This window comes from Narcine bancroftii, chromosome 8, assembly GCF_036971445.1.
Source record: "Narcine bancroftii isolate sNarBan1 chromosome 8, sNarBan1.hap1, whole genome shotgun sequence".
Lineage (NCBI taxonomy): Eukaryota > Metazoa > Chordata > Chondrichthyes > Torpediniformes > Narcinidae > Narcine > Narcine bancroftii.
The window spans coordinates 32,233,281-32,250,250 of NC_091476.1; the positions used below are offsets into that span (position 1 = coordinate 32,233,281).

At 38.8% G+C, this 16,970-nt stretch overlaps 1 long non-coding RNA gene across 3 annotated transcripts in view; it reads right to left on the reverse strand.

Moving 5' to 3' along the window:
• Positions 1-2,712: 2,712 nt before the first annotated feature.
• The window catches only part of LOC138741701 (uncharacterized), a 29,605-nt gene continuing 15,347 nt past the window's right edge, over positions 2,713-16,970 (reverse strand). For 2 of the 3 annotated variants that reach the window (XR_011343679.1, XR_011343680.1), the window contains exons 2-3: positions 4,293-4,364; positions 2,713-3,184 (exon numbers count right to left, since the gene is read on the reverse strand). This is a non-coding gene — a long non-coding RNA (uncharacterized lncRNA). Of the gene's footprint in view, positions 3,185-4,292; positions 4,365-16,714; positions 16,837-16,970 lie in introns of those variants that run through there. The other variant, XR_011343681.1, reaches the window with a different exon arrangement.

Below are 16,970 nucleotides of genomic sequence, written 5' to 3' on the forward strand. Positions count from 1 at the left end.
AATTTGAGAAGATTAAAAGATGCTCACACTGATGATAAAGATGTAGTCTTTAAAGTGAAAAGAGAATTCAAAAAATAAAATATTCAAAAGGGAGGGATTTCTACATTGTTAGTTTGATACCACCGAGTTATTTTTGCTCTCAAATTTCCCTAAAGCACTGATTACTGCTGAAAACAGCCTATAGGGTACAATTATTGCTGGTTACCTTACTTAAATACAGGTTACAATATTCAAACAGGTCAGACAAAGATGTTCTTCAAATGATTCGAATGTTGAGAAAAATAGAATGAAACTGTCAAAAACGATCCTCTTCTCACCAATGAGCAATGTTTAATTAACCCATCAATCTCTATTGACAAAGAAGGTAACTCTTATTTTATAACAAATATGTGATGCTGCTCCATGACACATTCCTCCTCCATTCTCATCCGTCCCAAACTCCTCCACCCTCACCCATCCCTAGCCCCTTAGCCCCCTCCCAATTTCCCGCATCTTCTCTCCCAACCACCCACCACCACACCCCCTACTTCCCTTCCCCACCCCAATAAGCCACACTGTAATTCCCTGGATAATCAACAGGAACAGAAAAACTAGCTTCATTTTCTTGTTCCAAGATCTGGGCTGTGGAGCATAATTGATCCATAATAACGAACCTAGCAGAAATCTGCTACCCTGGTCTTAACTGGATCTTCATGATGCATTTATTGACTGAACCAAATCTAGAATGCCATTTTGGTTTTTTTTTGTGTGTTTCTCAGAAGTAACAAAATAATTTTACATGGTGATGAGAGAATTTACATTTTTGTCTGATTGTTGACTTTTACATGCTAAATGCCCATGATGTAAATCTTAGCAGTATAGATATAGTTTAATATTTCAAATAAGCTATTTTTTTCATCTTCAGTAGAAGATTGTTTTATTCATCATTTGTAGATAGGTCATCATTAAATTATATTCCTTGGAAAAATATGGATTTTATAATTTATTAAGCCTGCTATTGTGCATCACCAAGTTCAATTGCACAATTTATTGACATGTGAATATATTGCTGAGAGAATGCTATGACCCTTTGCCAGTAGAGCAGGTCCTCACTTAACGTTGTTTAAAAGTTCTTGGAAAGTGCTACTTTAAGTGAAACAACATTAAAGGAAACCAATTTTATAAAGTGGTAACATAGCACGGCATTTTTTTTGTTTTTCTAATTAACATTATAATGAAATGATGTTGAATGAAATGATGTCGTCCATTAGAATGTCTAAAGATGGAAGTTGGATGTACACCGTTAACTAGCCTACTGGAATCCGTTAACACATGATCAGCTCTGTTGCTCTTGAAGCCCTACAAATCCATGGCAATCCTTATGAAAATCCACCTTAAGATCTAAGCCAGGCAATCAATCACTCAGAAGGAAGAAAAGAACACATCAAGTAGACAATTAGATATCAGTGTTGTGTAGAGTAAGAGTGAAAAGATTAGTACTTCCTTGACTAATTTAATTTAGTGAGTATCTATATTACACACATTAGAACAATTAGACTTTCTTCATTAAGATATGGTGTGAATTTAATTTCTCTCAGTTTTTGGTAAATTGATCTGCTCCATACCAATGTGGAAAATAAAATGTAATGCATTAGTTTAGTCACACGATTTTCAGTTCATCAAAATGATGACATTTAAAAGCAGGGACCACAGCTCTTAAACTAAAGCAAGGCAAGTTAAAAATAAATTGCAGTCTTATCGGTTCAAATATCTGAATTCCCATACAATTATGTAAATGCTGGGTGGGAAATGAATGATTTGAGCTTATGCTGTCATATGCAGAGGCATTTTTCAAAGTGCTAAAATGGTTTTGGAATATTATGCATCTTTGACAAGACATTTTTATAACATACATTGATAGATTACTTCATGAGACAAATTTGAATCTATAAAATCTGTTAAACATTTTATTTTGAGAAAAAAGTTGTGAATATGTGTGATTCTCTGCAAACCTTTTCAAACGACTATAGTGTCTGAAGGTAGTACTAATATTGAAATTCATTTTGCTGTATTTGAAATCTGGTCTGAGCTGAGTGCTGCTTTTTACCTCAGCAGAATTAATTTCTTTGACTCACCTTCTACTTTGCTGTTATATCTTTGTTGGATAAGTCATATCTTCACTCTTAAATTAGAAGGTTGTATATTCATTTCCCACACTGAGAGATGCCAAGAATCTAGCCAGCATGGTGTTAAAGATAAAATAGTATTTGAGCCAAGCTTGTGGAATGATATATCCAATGGTAATGCAGCCATTTATTATAATTTACAAAACATCCATTATAATGCTGTTCTTTTACATGAATCTTAACATCAACCTTTGATGGTCACAAAAAGATATGTGGCAGCATGGTTAGCAGAATGCTATTACACCCAGGATCGAATTGGCACTGTCCATTAGGAGTTTATATCCCCATAACCTGCATTGGTTTCCACAAGGGGCTCTGGTTTCCTCTCACCCTCCAAAAATGTACAGTTTGTAAGTTAATTGATGTATTTGGGTGGCACAGGCTTGTGGGCTGGAATGGCTTATTACTGTACTGTAACTGTCTTGCCATATTTTTGGCAATAAGCTCTTAGCCTCTTGGAACCAATTTTCATTGCCAAGATGATTGACTGATAGTAGCAGAGCTAGTGATCCTGTGGAGTGATAAGAAAATGAATCATGGTAACAAATTGATCAAAGATTAAATTTATTTAATTGGAGGAGATATAGTGTGGATAGTAAAGCAAGCCAGAGAGAAGAGGTATTTGTACATTGCACTTTAATATCCTTACAGTTTTTCAGAGTTTTCTCCACATAAAGTTATTGTAATCACATGAGACTTGGTAACTTAATTTACAACTGATCAATGTCACACCCTGAGTTCAATAATTACCACATGCTTTAGACGTAATGATATCCCAGATGGATAAAGGCAAAACTTAAATCCTAGATTATCAGAACTTATAATTGAATGCAAGTGCATTTATACACATCATTATAGGTATTTCTCTTCTAGATGCGAGTTCCAGAAAATTACATTTTCCAATTCTCTGCTCATCAAATGCTCGACCTTGAACTAAAATGTGGATTTCCAAAAGAAGAAGAATGTTGCTTTCCTGATTGTGCCATTATTGCCAGTTGCCAATGGAAATCAGGCATCTCCTGACAGAAAGAATACATGAAAATAATTTTCATTTTCTCTGTGAAAGCTGGGTCTGAAAGTGAATCCAATTTATATTCCCTTTTGTTCCTTCTTTTGAGAAAAAAACAAAGAAGCATAAATGTTCTTGAATGATTTTCACCCATCAGAGAGTGAATGGAAGTTGACAAATAACTTGTGGAATTTAATTCCACAAAAAAGAGATAAAGTTGAAATAGTAACAATTCCATCCTTCTGAAGAAAATGTCCAAAATCCAGAGTGACTAGCATGTGTGGGGGCAAGTGTCTGTGGCCTCACAGATGTCAGGTAGGGCGCCCATTCCTTCTCAGCCATTATGCTCAATGATGGGTGCCATGCCCTTGTTGTCAGACATGACCGTGGTCATCTTAAGAATGGTGCACAGCTTCATGGGCCCCTGGTGTATGCAGGAAATGTTAAGGTACTGTGCAGGTGACTTAACCATCAGGCTCTCTTTGGTCAGAATGTTATTGTCAGTGCAAAACTGTGATTATTATGGATTTGATCAGCATAATTTAGATGAAGGCAAGCAGGGAATTGGTTATATTGATGGGCAAGATATCTGATGGTAAACTTTGAAAGAATATGACCAGCATTGCATTTTTAATAAACATTGTGATCCAAACCTTGTTACTTGAGTCCAAGCATTGTCTGTTTCTTTTTTTTAAAAATGTTCATTCCAACCTAATTGTTAAACCAATTCAGAGGATGGTTATGAGTTTGAAATTCTTTGACTAGAGTGGGTAAGAATGACATTTCCCCTTCCCTGAAGGATGTACAGTGCTCTCCATAATGTTTGGGACAAAAACACATTTATTTTTTTCCTTTATTTGCCCCTGTGCTCCACAGTTTTAAATTTGTAATCAAACAATTCACATGTAATTAAATTGCACATTCCAGATTTTATTCAAGGTTATTTGTGTGTATTTTCATTTGACCATATAAAAATTACAGCACTTTTTATACATAGTTCCCCCATTTCAGGGAACCATAATGTTTGGAACATTTGGCTTCACAGGAGTTTGGGATTACTTCATTGCCATTAATTGCAGGGACAAGAGAGTTAGGCTTGCTTCTAAGCTTTTAATCACCTTAGGAGTCTGTACTTTTATAACATGAGGACCAGAGTTGTGATAATGAAAGTCAATGAGGCCATTATGAGGCTGAAAAACAAGAATAAAACAGTAAGAGACATCACCCAAACCATAGGATTGCCAAGATCAACTGTTTGGAACATCATTAAAAAGAGAGTACTGGTGTGTTCAGTAATCGCAAAAAGATTGGTATTCCAAGGAAGACCTCCACTGGCGATGACAGAAGAATTCTCATTGTTATGAAAAAAAATCCCCAAACATGTGTCCAATGGATAAGAAACACTCTTCAGGAGGCAGGTATGGATGTGTCAATGACTACTGTCCACAGAAGACTTTATGAACAGAAATACAGAGGTTACACTGTAAGATGTAAACCACTAGTTAGCCACAGAAAGGATAGCCAGATTTCCAGTTTGCCAAGAGGTATTTAAATGAGCCTGTAGATTTCTGGAAAAAGGTCTGGTGGACAGATGGGATCAAGATGAACCTGTATCAGAGTGATGGCAAGAGCAAAGTGTGGAGGTGTAATGAAACTGCCCAAGATCCAAAGCGTACCACCTTTGCCATGGCTTGCATCTTGCAGTGTTGCCTCAGTGGGACTGAAAGGACAAGACTTTCAGAGTAGGGAGAAGTAGTGATATTTTTAAAAGGCAAAACAAAACTTCAGATGCTGAAATTCTGAAATGAAAATGGAAACATTCAGGCAACTATATTGGAGGGAGAAATAGCCTTTGAAAAAAATAATTGATCTAAAATTTGAATACTGTTTTATTCTCTCCTCTTATACTGCCTCACATTTTGAGTATTGGTCATCCATTTCCTTTTCCAAACTAAGATCTACACTTGCTTCTGAAGTGGTCTTTACCAGAAGACAAGTCAGTGATTTGTTGCTGTTCCAGCTACAATTATTTGTACTTGTTGATATGAGCAAGAGCTGGTGTTCAATCCCAATTTGTATGTGATCTGTTTTCTTTCTGAGCCATATTGAAGGTTTAATAGAATGGTTTCCTCATCCCCAAGGTGCCTCTCTCCAATTTCCATTTCTCACATGTAAGGAAAATCCTTGTTTCCCACTAAACTAAAATAATTTCTCAGTTACATTCTCCTGTGGAGAAGATTTAACATGCTCATTCCATTCTACAGCTGACTCTTGGTCCAAATTTCAATTGCATCATTAAGATCTTAATTTGCCTAAATATGGGCTTCCTGCCCTTAACAATTCAGTAGGATGGGTTTCCTATCGGGGCCTGTTGAAGATATCTGAAGGCTAAACATCAGTATAAATGGGCAGGAGCCATTTTATGACTGGATTCACCAATACGTGCACTGCTGACCACACATCAGGTTTATTCTGTGAAAATTCCCTTTCATTTCCATTTTTTCCCAGTCTATATAATAATATACAGCGCCATGTGGATTATCAATTTACAATATGATTATCTGATATCAGTAATGAATTTTAACCATTTTTCCTTACTGTCGTAATCATATAAACTTTGATGGTTCTTTTTTTTCCCATCCAACGTCTCAAAACCAAGACAAATAATTGAAATTTCCCTCTTAAGGTGGCACAGTTAGTGTTGTGGTAAGCACAAAGCTGTTACGGTGCCATTGACCAGGATCTGAATCCGGCGGTGCCGGTAAGGAGTTTGTATGTTCTCCCCCTGTCTGCGTGGGATTCCTCTAGGTGACCTTGTTTCCTCCCACATTTCAACAATGTACGGGGGTTATAGCTTAATTGGGTGCAATTGGGTGGCACAGGCTCATGGGCTGAAACGGTGCGTTCCAGTGCTGAATGTCTACATGACATAGATAATCAGTTTAATTTGCAGTTGTACTTTCTGTTGTACCTCAATGTGTTTTTATCACAATCCACTAGCCTGCATTAGGCCTATTCCCCTCCAAGCTGCTTCCATAAATGCAGATGTCCAAGTGTTTCTTACATGAAGCTCATGGTCCTGCCTCTGACACCTTGTCTAGCAGCTTGTTCCGTATGCCCACAACCTCCTGGGTGAAGAACTGTCCCTTCTCGCCTCTTCTAAATCCTACTTCTTACTTTATTGTTATGACCTCTCATCTTAGGTTCTCCTACTCCCGGACCTAGACTGTCCCTCTTCATCTTATCTACTATATATCCTTCATGATTTTGTAGACCTAATAAGATGCCCACTTATACTCTAAGGAAAATAAGTCCTGTTTTTTTCAGTCTCTCAACATAACCCAACCTCCCAAATTGTGGCAGAACTCCAGATTTTAAAGAAAAACTAGCAAAATAAGTTTGGATTCAGGAAGAGCTGTGCATTACTTTATACTTGATCTTATATCAATGTACGGCGATGCTGAATTTTGTTTTATGACCAAACAAGTGAATAAAATTAGTGGGCTATTTTAATGCATTTATTTCTGCATACCTTTATCCACTTATCTCTGCAGATGATAGACTGGAGACCATCCCATTTCATTGAAATATTCTAGGGATGGATCAAGTCAAATCAAGTAAATAAGTTTATTATCATCTGATTCTACAAGTACAACCTGATGAAACAGCATCCTCGGTACAAAGACATGCGGACGTACACCAGACATAACACACATACATATAAATAATACAAATGCAGGACAAGTATTATATCTATAAAAATAAATAAATATTATTTTGCATAAATGAGAGTCTTGTATGGATACCTTTATTGGATGGTCAGTAGTTCAGCTGGGATATCTTACTTGCTGAGCCCAGCCTAGGTTAGCCTGGTATATTCATGCATTTCATTTGGAAGTGAGATAAATGTAATATTTTCTTATTATTTAATTGAGTTAATTTAAATATATTTACTCATTTGTAATTACATGGAATTGTTTATTATTCTTTACATTTAATAGTATTTTACTTTTCAATGTATTTTTCAATATTTGTAAATCCAAAAGGAATTATAAAGCTTCTGATTTAATCTGAATAAGAATTTATTGTCATGAACAAGTCACAAAATTTGTTCTTCTGTGACAGCCTTACAGTGCAAACATTTATATAAAATCACCTTACAACAATAAATAAAAATAATACATGAAGTCAAAGAAGGCAGTGTCTTTGGTTCATTGGCCATTCAGGATTCTGATGGCAGCGGAGAAAAAGCTGTCTCTGTGCCACTGAGTGCTTGTGTTTGGGCTCCTGTACCCTTTTCCTGATAGAAGCAGAGTGAAGAGGGCATGGCCTAGGTCCTGGGGTTCCTTGAGGATAGAGGCTGCCAAGACATTTTTCAAGGCAATCTTGGAATAAAACATACCCTAACACATCTTGGCGCAAGTGAAGAAGGGCGTAGGCCAAAAATGTTGACTGTCTGTGGATGGTACATAACCTGCTGAGTTTCTCCAGCATTTTTGTGCACTGAACGAGACCCCACAGAATTTCTGGTTCATCTGCGGATTCTCTGAGTTCCTGTCTTGTCTAGCAGAAAATATATTTTGCTATATGTTGAATAACAGATCTGAAGGCGGATAATTGCCAGGCTAAGAACAATCCCTGGTCAGCAGGAGAATCTCAACAAAGCACCAAAACCTGATCCTAAATAATCTTGCTTCCATCTTCATCTCATTTAATCTGGCAAGAAGCATATAAGTTTTGAAATGACCTGCAAAATTCTGTCAAGTGCACAATAATGAAACATCAATGCCTCATCAAATATGCTTGACATTGTGCTGTGTTGTCAAGTTCAGAGAATATAGTTAAGTGGTAAAATACTTAGTATAGTAAAGTCCGACTTGCCTATTACTTGTCAATGTTCCACAGTAGTGCCATTATGCAACTCAGTTTGACACATAAGTGATGTCTTACACATTATGAGATGAAAAACATATTGGTTAAAAGGAAAAAGGGACTCAAAACTTGCAAGGAGGATCTCCTGACATCATTCTACAATCTGCCCTTGTTCGTCAGTTCACTTTCTCCCATTAGAACTTGTGATTGAAATGTAACTTCACCTGGCTATTGGTGCTTTATGTAACTTCACCTGGCTATTGGTGTTTTATGTAACTTCACCTGGCTATTGGTGCTTTATGTAACTTCACCCGGCTATTGGTGCTTTATGTATGATGTCATGAAACGTCATGAAACTTGTTGTTTGCAGCATCGAAGTACTCGAGATGGCAGAGGCCGACAGCATCGAATCCACGCTGCTGAAGATCAAACTGCGCTGGGTAGGTCACGTCTCCAGAATGGAGGACCATCGCCTTCCCAAGATCGTGTTATATAGCGAGCTCTCCACTGGCCATCGAGACAGAGGTGCACCAAAGAAGAGGTACAAGGACTGCCTAAAGAAATCTCTTGGTGCCTGCCACATTGACCATTGCCAGTGGGCTGATATCGCCTCAAACTGTGCATCTTGGCGCCTCACAGTTCGGCGGGCAGCAACCTCCTTTAAAGAAGACCGCAGAGCCCACCTCACTGTCAAAAGACAAAGGAGGAAAAACCCAACACCCAAACCCAACCAACCAATTTTCCCTTGCAACCGCTGCAACTGTGTCTGCCTGTCCCACATTGGACTTGTCAGCCACAAACGAGCCTGCAGCTGATGTGGACATTACCCCTCCACAAATCTTCGTCCGTGAAGCCAAGCCAAAGAAAGAAATATGTGCAAATATTTAACACTACATTAATTAATATAAAAGAGTAGAAAATGAGGTAGTGTCTCTGGTTTAACGTCCATTCAGAAATCTGATGGCAGAGGGGAAGAAGCTGTTGTTGTAATGTTTGGTGTTCATGTTCAGGCTCCTCTACCTCCTTCCTGATGGTAGCTGTGAGAGGAAGGCGAAGGTTGTTGAGGATAGAGGCTGCTTTCTTAAGACACTGCCTCTTGTAGATGTTGTTGATAGAATGAAGACTGACGCCCATGATGGTGTTGGCCGAGTTCACAACTCTCTGTAGTCTTTTCCTGTCTCCTGCATTGGCATCTCCATTCCATACAGTGATGCAACCAGTCAGAATGCTCTCCACGGTACACCTGTAGAAATTTGTAAGTGTCTTTAGTGACATACCACATCTCCTCAAACTCCTCCTGAAGTATAACCTCTGGCAAGCCTTCTTCATGGTTGCATCAACATGGATACCCCAGGATAGGTCTTCAGAGATGATGACACCAGGAATTTGAAGTTCTTAACCTTTTTCACTGCTGACCCTCAATGCGGACTGTTCACCTGTTTTCCCCCTGCTGAGTCCACAAGCAGATCCATAGTTTTGCTAATGTTGAGTGAAAAGTTGTTGTGACACTAGCTGATCTATCTCCCTCCTGTATTCTTCTTCATTGCTGTCTGTGATTCTGCTGATGAATATGGTGTCATCAACAAATTTGTAGATGACATTTGAATTGTGCCTGGCCACTCGGTAATGGGAGAAGAGTGAATAGAGCAGAGGACTAAGTACGTATCCTGTGTTAATTGTCAGCGAGGAGTCGACAGTTAGAAATAAGTAGAAATTCTACCTGGCCCACAGAATAAAGAATCTTAGGGTTGTATGTCATGTCATGAAAGCACTCTGACAATAAATTTGAACTTTGATGCCATCTTTGTTCTTCTGTGGCAGTACCTGAATAGAGTTAGGTACAACCAGTCCATATCTCTCCTTTAAGAAAACACAAAATCTGCAGATGCTGGAATCATGAGCAAAGAAAGTATTGCTAGAAGAACACAGTAGGTCTGACAGCATTCAAAGGTGGAAGTGATGAGGCAACACGTTGGGTTGAGACCATTTTTCTACAAGTCGACTGATCGTGTCTGCTTATGGATGCTGTGTGATGCTACTGAGTTCCTCCAGTAATTCTTTATTTGCTCAATATCTCACACTATCATTTTCATATATGTTGTATTGTTTGTTGTATTGATATATAATGGTTCTTATATTGTAGCTTTCAGTGAAGAATTGATTTGAATGCATCCAGAGCCATGTTAGGATGGTTCCAAGCTAAGACAGTCAATGAAATGCTCAAGTAGTCATTGTTATAATGTACTATGTATCTGGATTATATACACCTAACACAGTATATTGGTCATAATGAAAGAATTTTCCAAGCCATTTTACACAGTGAAACTTAGAAAGAGCAATGAAATAAATGATCACATAATTAACGTCAGATTTTATCGAGGGATGACTGTTAGCTAGGACACTGGGAGAAGTTTTTTATCTTTGAGTTGGTGCTGTAGGGCTTTTAAATTCATGTGACAGGACACATGGGCTTTGCAAGCAGCTAATCTGATGCCGTTTTAGTTGCCCATTCAGAGCCAGCTCTCCAGTGCATGACGTCCTGTTTTGCGGAAACTGCCAAAATGTTTGGCCTGGAAGTCAGCCTGAAGAAAACTGAGGTCCTCCATCAGCCAGCTCCCCATCATGACCACCAGCCCCCCCACATCTCCATCGGGCACACAGAACTCAAAACGGTCAACCAGTTTACCTACCTCGGCTGCACCATTTCATCTGATGCAAGGATCGACAAAGAGGTTGTCTCGCCAAGGCAAATAGCGCCTTTGGAAGACTACACAAAAGAGTCTGGAAAAACAACCACCTGAAGAAACACACAAAGATCAGCGTGCACAGAGCCATTGTCATACCCACGCTCATGTTCGGCTCCGAATCATGGGTCCTCTTCCGGCATCACCTACGGCTCCTAGAACACTTCCATCAGCGCTGTCTCCGCTCCATCCTCAACATTCATTGGAATGACTTCATCACCAACATCGAAGTACTTGAGCTGGCAGAGTCCATAAGCATCGAATCCACACTGGAAGACTCAACTGCGCTGGGTGGGTCACGTCTTCAGAATGGAGGACCATCGCCTTCCCAAGATCGTGTTCTATGGCGAGCTCTCCACTGGCCACCGAGACAGAGGTGCACCAAAGAAGAGGTACAAGGACTGCTTAAAGAAATCTCTTGGTGCCTGCCACATTGACCACTGCCAGTGGGCTGATATCGCCTCCAACCATGCATCTTGGCGCCTCACAGTTCGGCGAGCAGCAACTTCCTTTGAAGAAGACCGCAGAGCCCACCTCACTGACAAAAGACAAAGGAGGAAAAACCCAACACCCAACCCCAACCAACCAATTTTCCCCTGCATCTGCTGCAACCCTGCCTGCCTGTCCCACATCGGACTTGTCAGTCACCAACGAGGCTGGAGCAGACGTGGACGTACCCCTCCATAAATCTTCGTCCGCGAAGCCAAGCCAAAGAATTTGAAAGACAGAGTAATGACAGTGCATCTGTCACTTATTGCCATGAGACCAAGTTGGCCTCGAACTTGGAACAAAATTTGACAATTCAAACTTCAGGTGAAATCCTTTTGACTTGTTTCAGACTTAAGATCCAGTCCTGTCCACATTCTCATCAGCCTTGCCATGTAAGAAGGCTGATGGAAATACATGTTCCCCGCATCTTAACTCTAACCGAGGTTTGTAATCTATCCCTTCAGTGTTTGTTGACTTATGCTGTCCAATCAGAATTTATTGTCATGACTATGTCACAAATTTTATTGTTTTGCGGCAGTATCACAGTGCAAACATTTGTATAAACCATCTTAGGAAATATTTATTTTTTAAAAAGTCCAAGAAGAAGTCAAAGTAAGGTAGTGTCTATGGTTCGCTGTTCATTCACGAATCTGATGACAGAGAGAAAAAAGCTGTCCTTTGCTGCTGAGCGCTTGTCTTCAGGCTCTTGTGCCCTTTTCCCGATTGTAGCAGAGTGAAGAGGGCATGGCCTGGGTGGTGGGGCTCCTGGAGTATGGAGGCTTCTTTCTTAAGACACCACCTCTTCGTCTCTCTTAGAGGTCCTCGATGGAGTGAAGACTGGTGCCCATGGTATCGCAGGCCAAGTTAATGACCCTCTGGAGTGTTTTTCCTTGTCCTGAGCATTACTGTCACGAACTGTGTTATTGTCCTCTTCTCCAATAGCATCCCACTTTGCAATAGCACCTTGTCAATGCCAGTCTCTGTAATTAACACCAGGCTTGCAACTTCTGAACCCTCTGCATTCCTTTAATTATGGACTGATGTGGTGGACAAACATTGATAGTTTGCCACTTGATGGAGAAGTTTCAACAGCTAAGCTTTAATTTTCACCTAATACTCTTGCCTCATTTTATCACTCTCCTCATTTAAGTTCTTTCAAGTTCATGTTTACTGGTCATCCAATTGCACGAATACAACCTGACGAAACAGCGCTCTCTGGTCCTTGGTGCAAAACGTGCAGACACACAACCAGACACAGCACACATACAATCAATACATACACAGGACAAATATACCTATATAAAATAAATAAATATTATTTAATAAATAGTAGCATCTTAGATGATTAGTGTGAGCAGTTCATTTAGTCATTCAGCATTTTCACTGTCCATGGGAAGAAGCAGTTTGTTATCCTGACGGTGCTGGCTCTGATACTCCTGCATCTCTTTCCTGATAGGAGTAGCTGTGTGCATGGTGGTGGAGGTCTTCAATTATTTTGTGCGTCCTCTTCAAACAATGATCCTGGTTGGTCACATTGATGCATGGAGGGAGACCCCAATTATCCTCTCTGCCTCTCTTAATTGTCCTGTGGACTGACCTCTGATTCTCTTCTCTCCAGCAACCATACTGTGATACAACTGGCTATGATAGTCTCTGTAGAGCTCCTGTAGAAGGTTTGCATAATGATGGCCAGTGGCCTTGCCTGCTTCAGCCTTCTCAAGAAGTACCTTCCTGACAAGTGAGGAGATGTTGTGTGTCCAGGAAAGGTCACTTGTTAGGTAGACTCCAAGAAGTTTGATGCTCTCTACTCTCTCCTCTCTACTGAGTTATTCATGTGTAGTGGAAGGTGGTTATTCCTTGCCTTCCTGAAGTCCACAATCATGTCCTTCATCTAATCCTTGTCGAGACTCAGGTTGTAAGATTTTCTTTGAAGCCTATCTTTTTATTCAAGATTATATTCATTTTTTTTGTGATATATTCTCTAGCTGGGTTTCAAAAACATTTTGATGGACCAAACTGGCATTAAGCATATCAGCTAGTTTTGTACATGCAAGATGTTATAAAAGTACAAGCTGTTGTTGAAGTATGAATATGACTAATGATCCAAAACTGAGACTGAAAGGATGACTGTGAAATTAAACAGTGGAGTAGCAGACACACAGATAATTCAAACATATGACACCTTAATTGGAACAACAAATTATATCAACTCTCTAAAATCAGAGTGTAAATTTTTCATCATTCTCTTCAGTCTCACTAGAAGGAAACTTCTGGGATTGTTCTTAACCTTGTGCCTGCAGTCTGTAAGTATTTAATCTTTATGTCCACATGGAACAAATCTCCTAATTTTCATTTTAATAATATTCATATCACTTCAACTAAAAGAAAGAACCAGCTTCAGAATTGCATTGTTATTTATTTATTGATTTTAAAAAAAAACTAATTTGTCTGCATTCAATTAGTTATTGAGGTTCAATTGAAAACCAGAAAATTCTTTGGGTTAATAAATCTAAATTAACACATTCAAATTCAGACAATTGTTGCTGCAGTTGATCTGGAACTTTTGTCTTCTCTCTTTTCAATATCTAAATCAGTTATGACTTAATATCAGAGAAAAAAATTACAGCATCATGAAGCTGATGGAAGATGAGCATCTTTTCAAGGAGATCCTGAGGAGGTAGAAATTCAGAGTTTTGGAGGTTATCATATGAAGGGAAGAGAAAAAAAAGTCAGTAGAAAAGTGAGATGGAAAAATAAACTTAAAATGGATGAAGAACCGAGGAGAACGCATGACATGCTGGGAATATGAGAAATCTAAGGGTTTGATACCGAGGAGAAATAGATGTAACTCGTTACCAATTGAGTGTTAGCCCAACTGATGCAATTGAAAGTCGATAAATCCACAGGGCCTGTTAGTTTGCATCTCTGAGCTTTTAAGGAAGTAGCAATTGAGATAAAGGATTAGTGATCATTTTCCAACATTATACTCTGTATCATTTCTTTTGATTCCAGGATTATGATGTGACACCATATTTTTTTAAGAAAGGAAATAAATCATGATTTCCCTTTTGCAAATCCACACTGACATGAACTAATCCTTTAACTCCTCTTCAAATGCAGTTATGACATTATTGGTAATTGACACCAGTATTTATCAAGGTCGCACTGAATGCAGCAAATATGGAGTTAATTACCTAATTATAGGAAATGAAAGGAAAATATAGTGGATTCGCAATTGTGGAACTGCATTTCACCTCTGAAAATTAATGACCAGCGTTCCCAAAGAGGACAATCCATAAATAAGGATGATGATTATGTTCAAAATTAGACATGGCTTCAAAATTTCAGATGTGAACTTGTTTTGTGCCCCTTGTTTCTTCTCATACCTATTAAATCTATTTATTTATTTGAGACCTAGAGCACAATAACAAGCCCTTTGGCCCACACACCGGTGTTGCCTAATTTACACCCAATCAACCTATAACCCTCAGAAAATTTTGAAGGGTGGAAGAAATCAGACGAAACAGACCCAGGGAAAACATACAATCTCCTTACTGACAGCGCGGGATTCAAACCCTGGTCCCGAACGCTGGTGCAGTAACAGAGTCGCGCTAACCGTAATATAGAATAATTTAATGAATCAATGTGATCAATCATATTCTGTGGATCAAAAATCCAAAAATTACCTTTCTTTTTTAAAATATTCCTTGCACTCTTTCAGGGTCTAACCTTGTACTGATTTATTTATAAGGCTAAAAATGTTTTTATTATATGATAAATGCTTTGATTTCAAGAAGAGTGGCTGGCTGACATTTAAGACTAACCTGTTCTTAAGTAACATAATATGAAGTAAAAACAACTCCACAGCATCATTTAATAATGATACGAGTGTGCACCAGTCGGAGTCAGAGTTTACAGAATTTTAAAAGAAGCCCACTTGTATTCTTATTCATGAAAACAGCTTAATCTTCAGAGTCTTTTTGAAGGGCAACATTCTTTTGATACAGGTTCAGGAAGGGAAATTCATTACAGTGAACAATTATTTCTGGGGTATGAGGGAGATGACTGGTTTCTCAAATGTATTGTTTGGAAGAGAATAGATTATGATTCCTTAATCTTTCTCATGTCTTGGCTGATTTCATGGTGATTACAAGGCCAATGCCACAAATCTGAGACTCCAGAACAATGTTCTTTGAGTCTTAGAATTGTGTGGAGGAAGAGTTGTACCTGCACATGTATATGCGTATTGAACAAAATGAGGAAATTGAAACTATAATCTCAAGAAAGGGAACAAAAGTAAAATGGTTGGAGTTCAAAATCTTCCATGATGCTGTTTCATCAATAAAATATGAGTGCCCATTTTTAGAGAAGGAAAGGTTTATATTTACATTGAAGTCTCTCTTATGCATTCACTATTTAATCCATCAATACACTTGGTTTATATTTGGAACATGTGTTGATTCTTTTTGAATTTGCAAAAGAAGTTTTAGCATAGAAGCTTTAGCATTGGATAGTGATAAACCAGTTAATTGGATTTGATTCTGACATATAATGGTGTCTTTCTGGAGTTTGCATATTCCCCAAACACATAACAAAGATGTCCTGATAGGGAGGTTAAATGAACACTATAAATTTCGCTAGTTGTAGGTGGATGGATGGAGTGGTTCATGGGAAAGGGAATAGATCATCGGGAAATAAGTGGGGCACTTCATGAAGTGGGACTGAACTGTCAAGGATTCGATGTTCCGTGTGTATTCCCAACAGGTCATATGAAATATGATGACAAATACCTGAATACCTGGCTTTTCTCCATCTTAAAGTGGCAGCGCCAGTGTCAATTGAACTGAGTGCTGGGTAACTTTACCTGCTGACGATCATGCCATACTGATCATGCAGAAACGGTTGCAGCATTCAAGTCAAGTTTATTATCGTCTGATTGTACTACAACCTGACGAAACTGCATTCTCCCAGAACTCAGTGCAGAATATGCAATCACACAACCAGGCAATAAACAAACATACATATGAAGGCTAAGTATTTCTTCTATATAAATAAATAAATATTGGTTTGTGCATATGAGAGTCTTGAATGGTCAGTGTGAGCAGTTCCTTTGAATTGTTCAACATTCTCACTGCCCATAGGAAGGAGGTGCTAGTTCTGATATCTCTTCCCTGACGGGGGCAGCAGAAAGATGCTGTGTCCAGGGTCTTTATACTTAACACCTGAAGACAGTACAGGACAGGTTTGCTAGTTTCCCTGGACCTAAAGTAGTTACAAATGGGTGAACAAACTTTTCGTACCTTTGAGTAGTAGCATTACAGATAATTTCATCTAAAGAAGCAACATGTCTTTGCATATTGACTTTGTAAGAGGCATTGAGCCATGGAGTCACAGAGTTACACAATCTACACATGGAAACAGACCAAAATGTCTACCTGAGCTTGTAATATTTGGCTCATATCCCTCCAACATTTCCTTTCCACGGACCTGTCTAAAGGCCCATTAAACATCACAATTGTTCCTGCCTCGATAGCTCCCTCCAGCAGCTCTCATTACATCCATTCACCACCTTCTGTGTGACAAATGAAATTTGATAGATTTTGTAGAGTTTTGACTCAGCAAATGCCAAGTTATTTCCATTGGCAGGAGGGTTAGTAATTCTGTTATTTATAAGCATAGGATTGAGGTTAA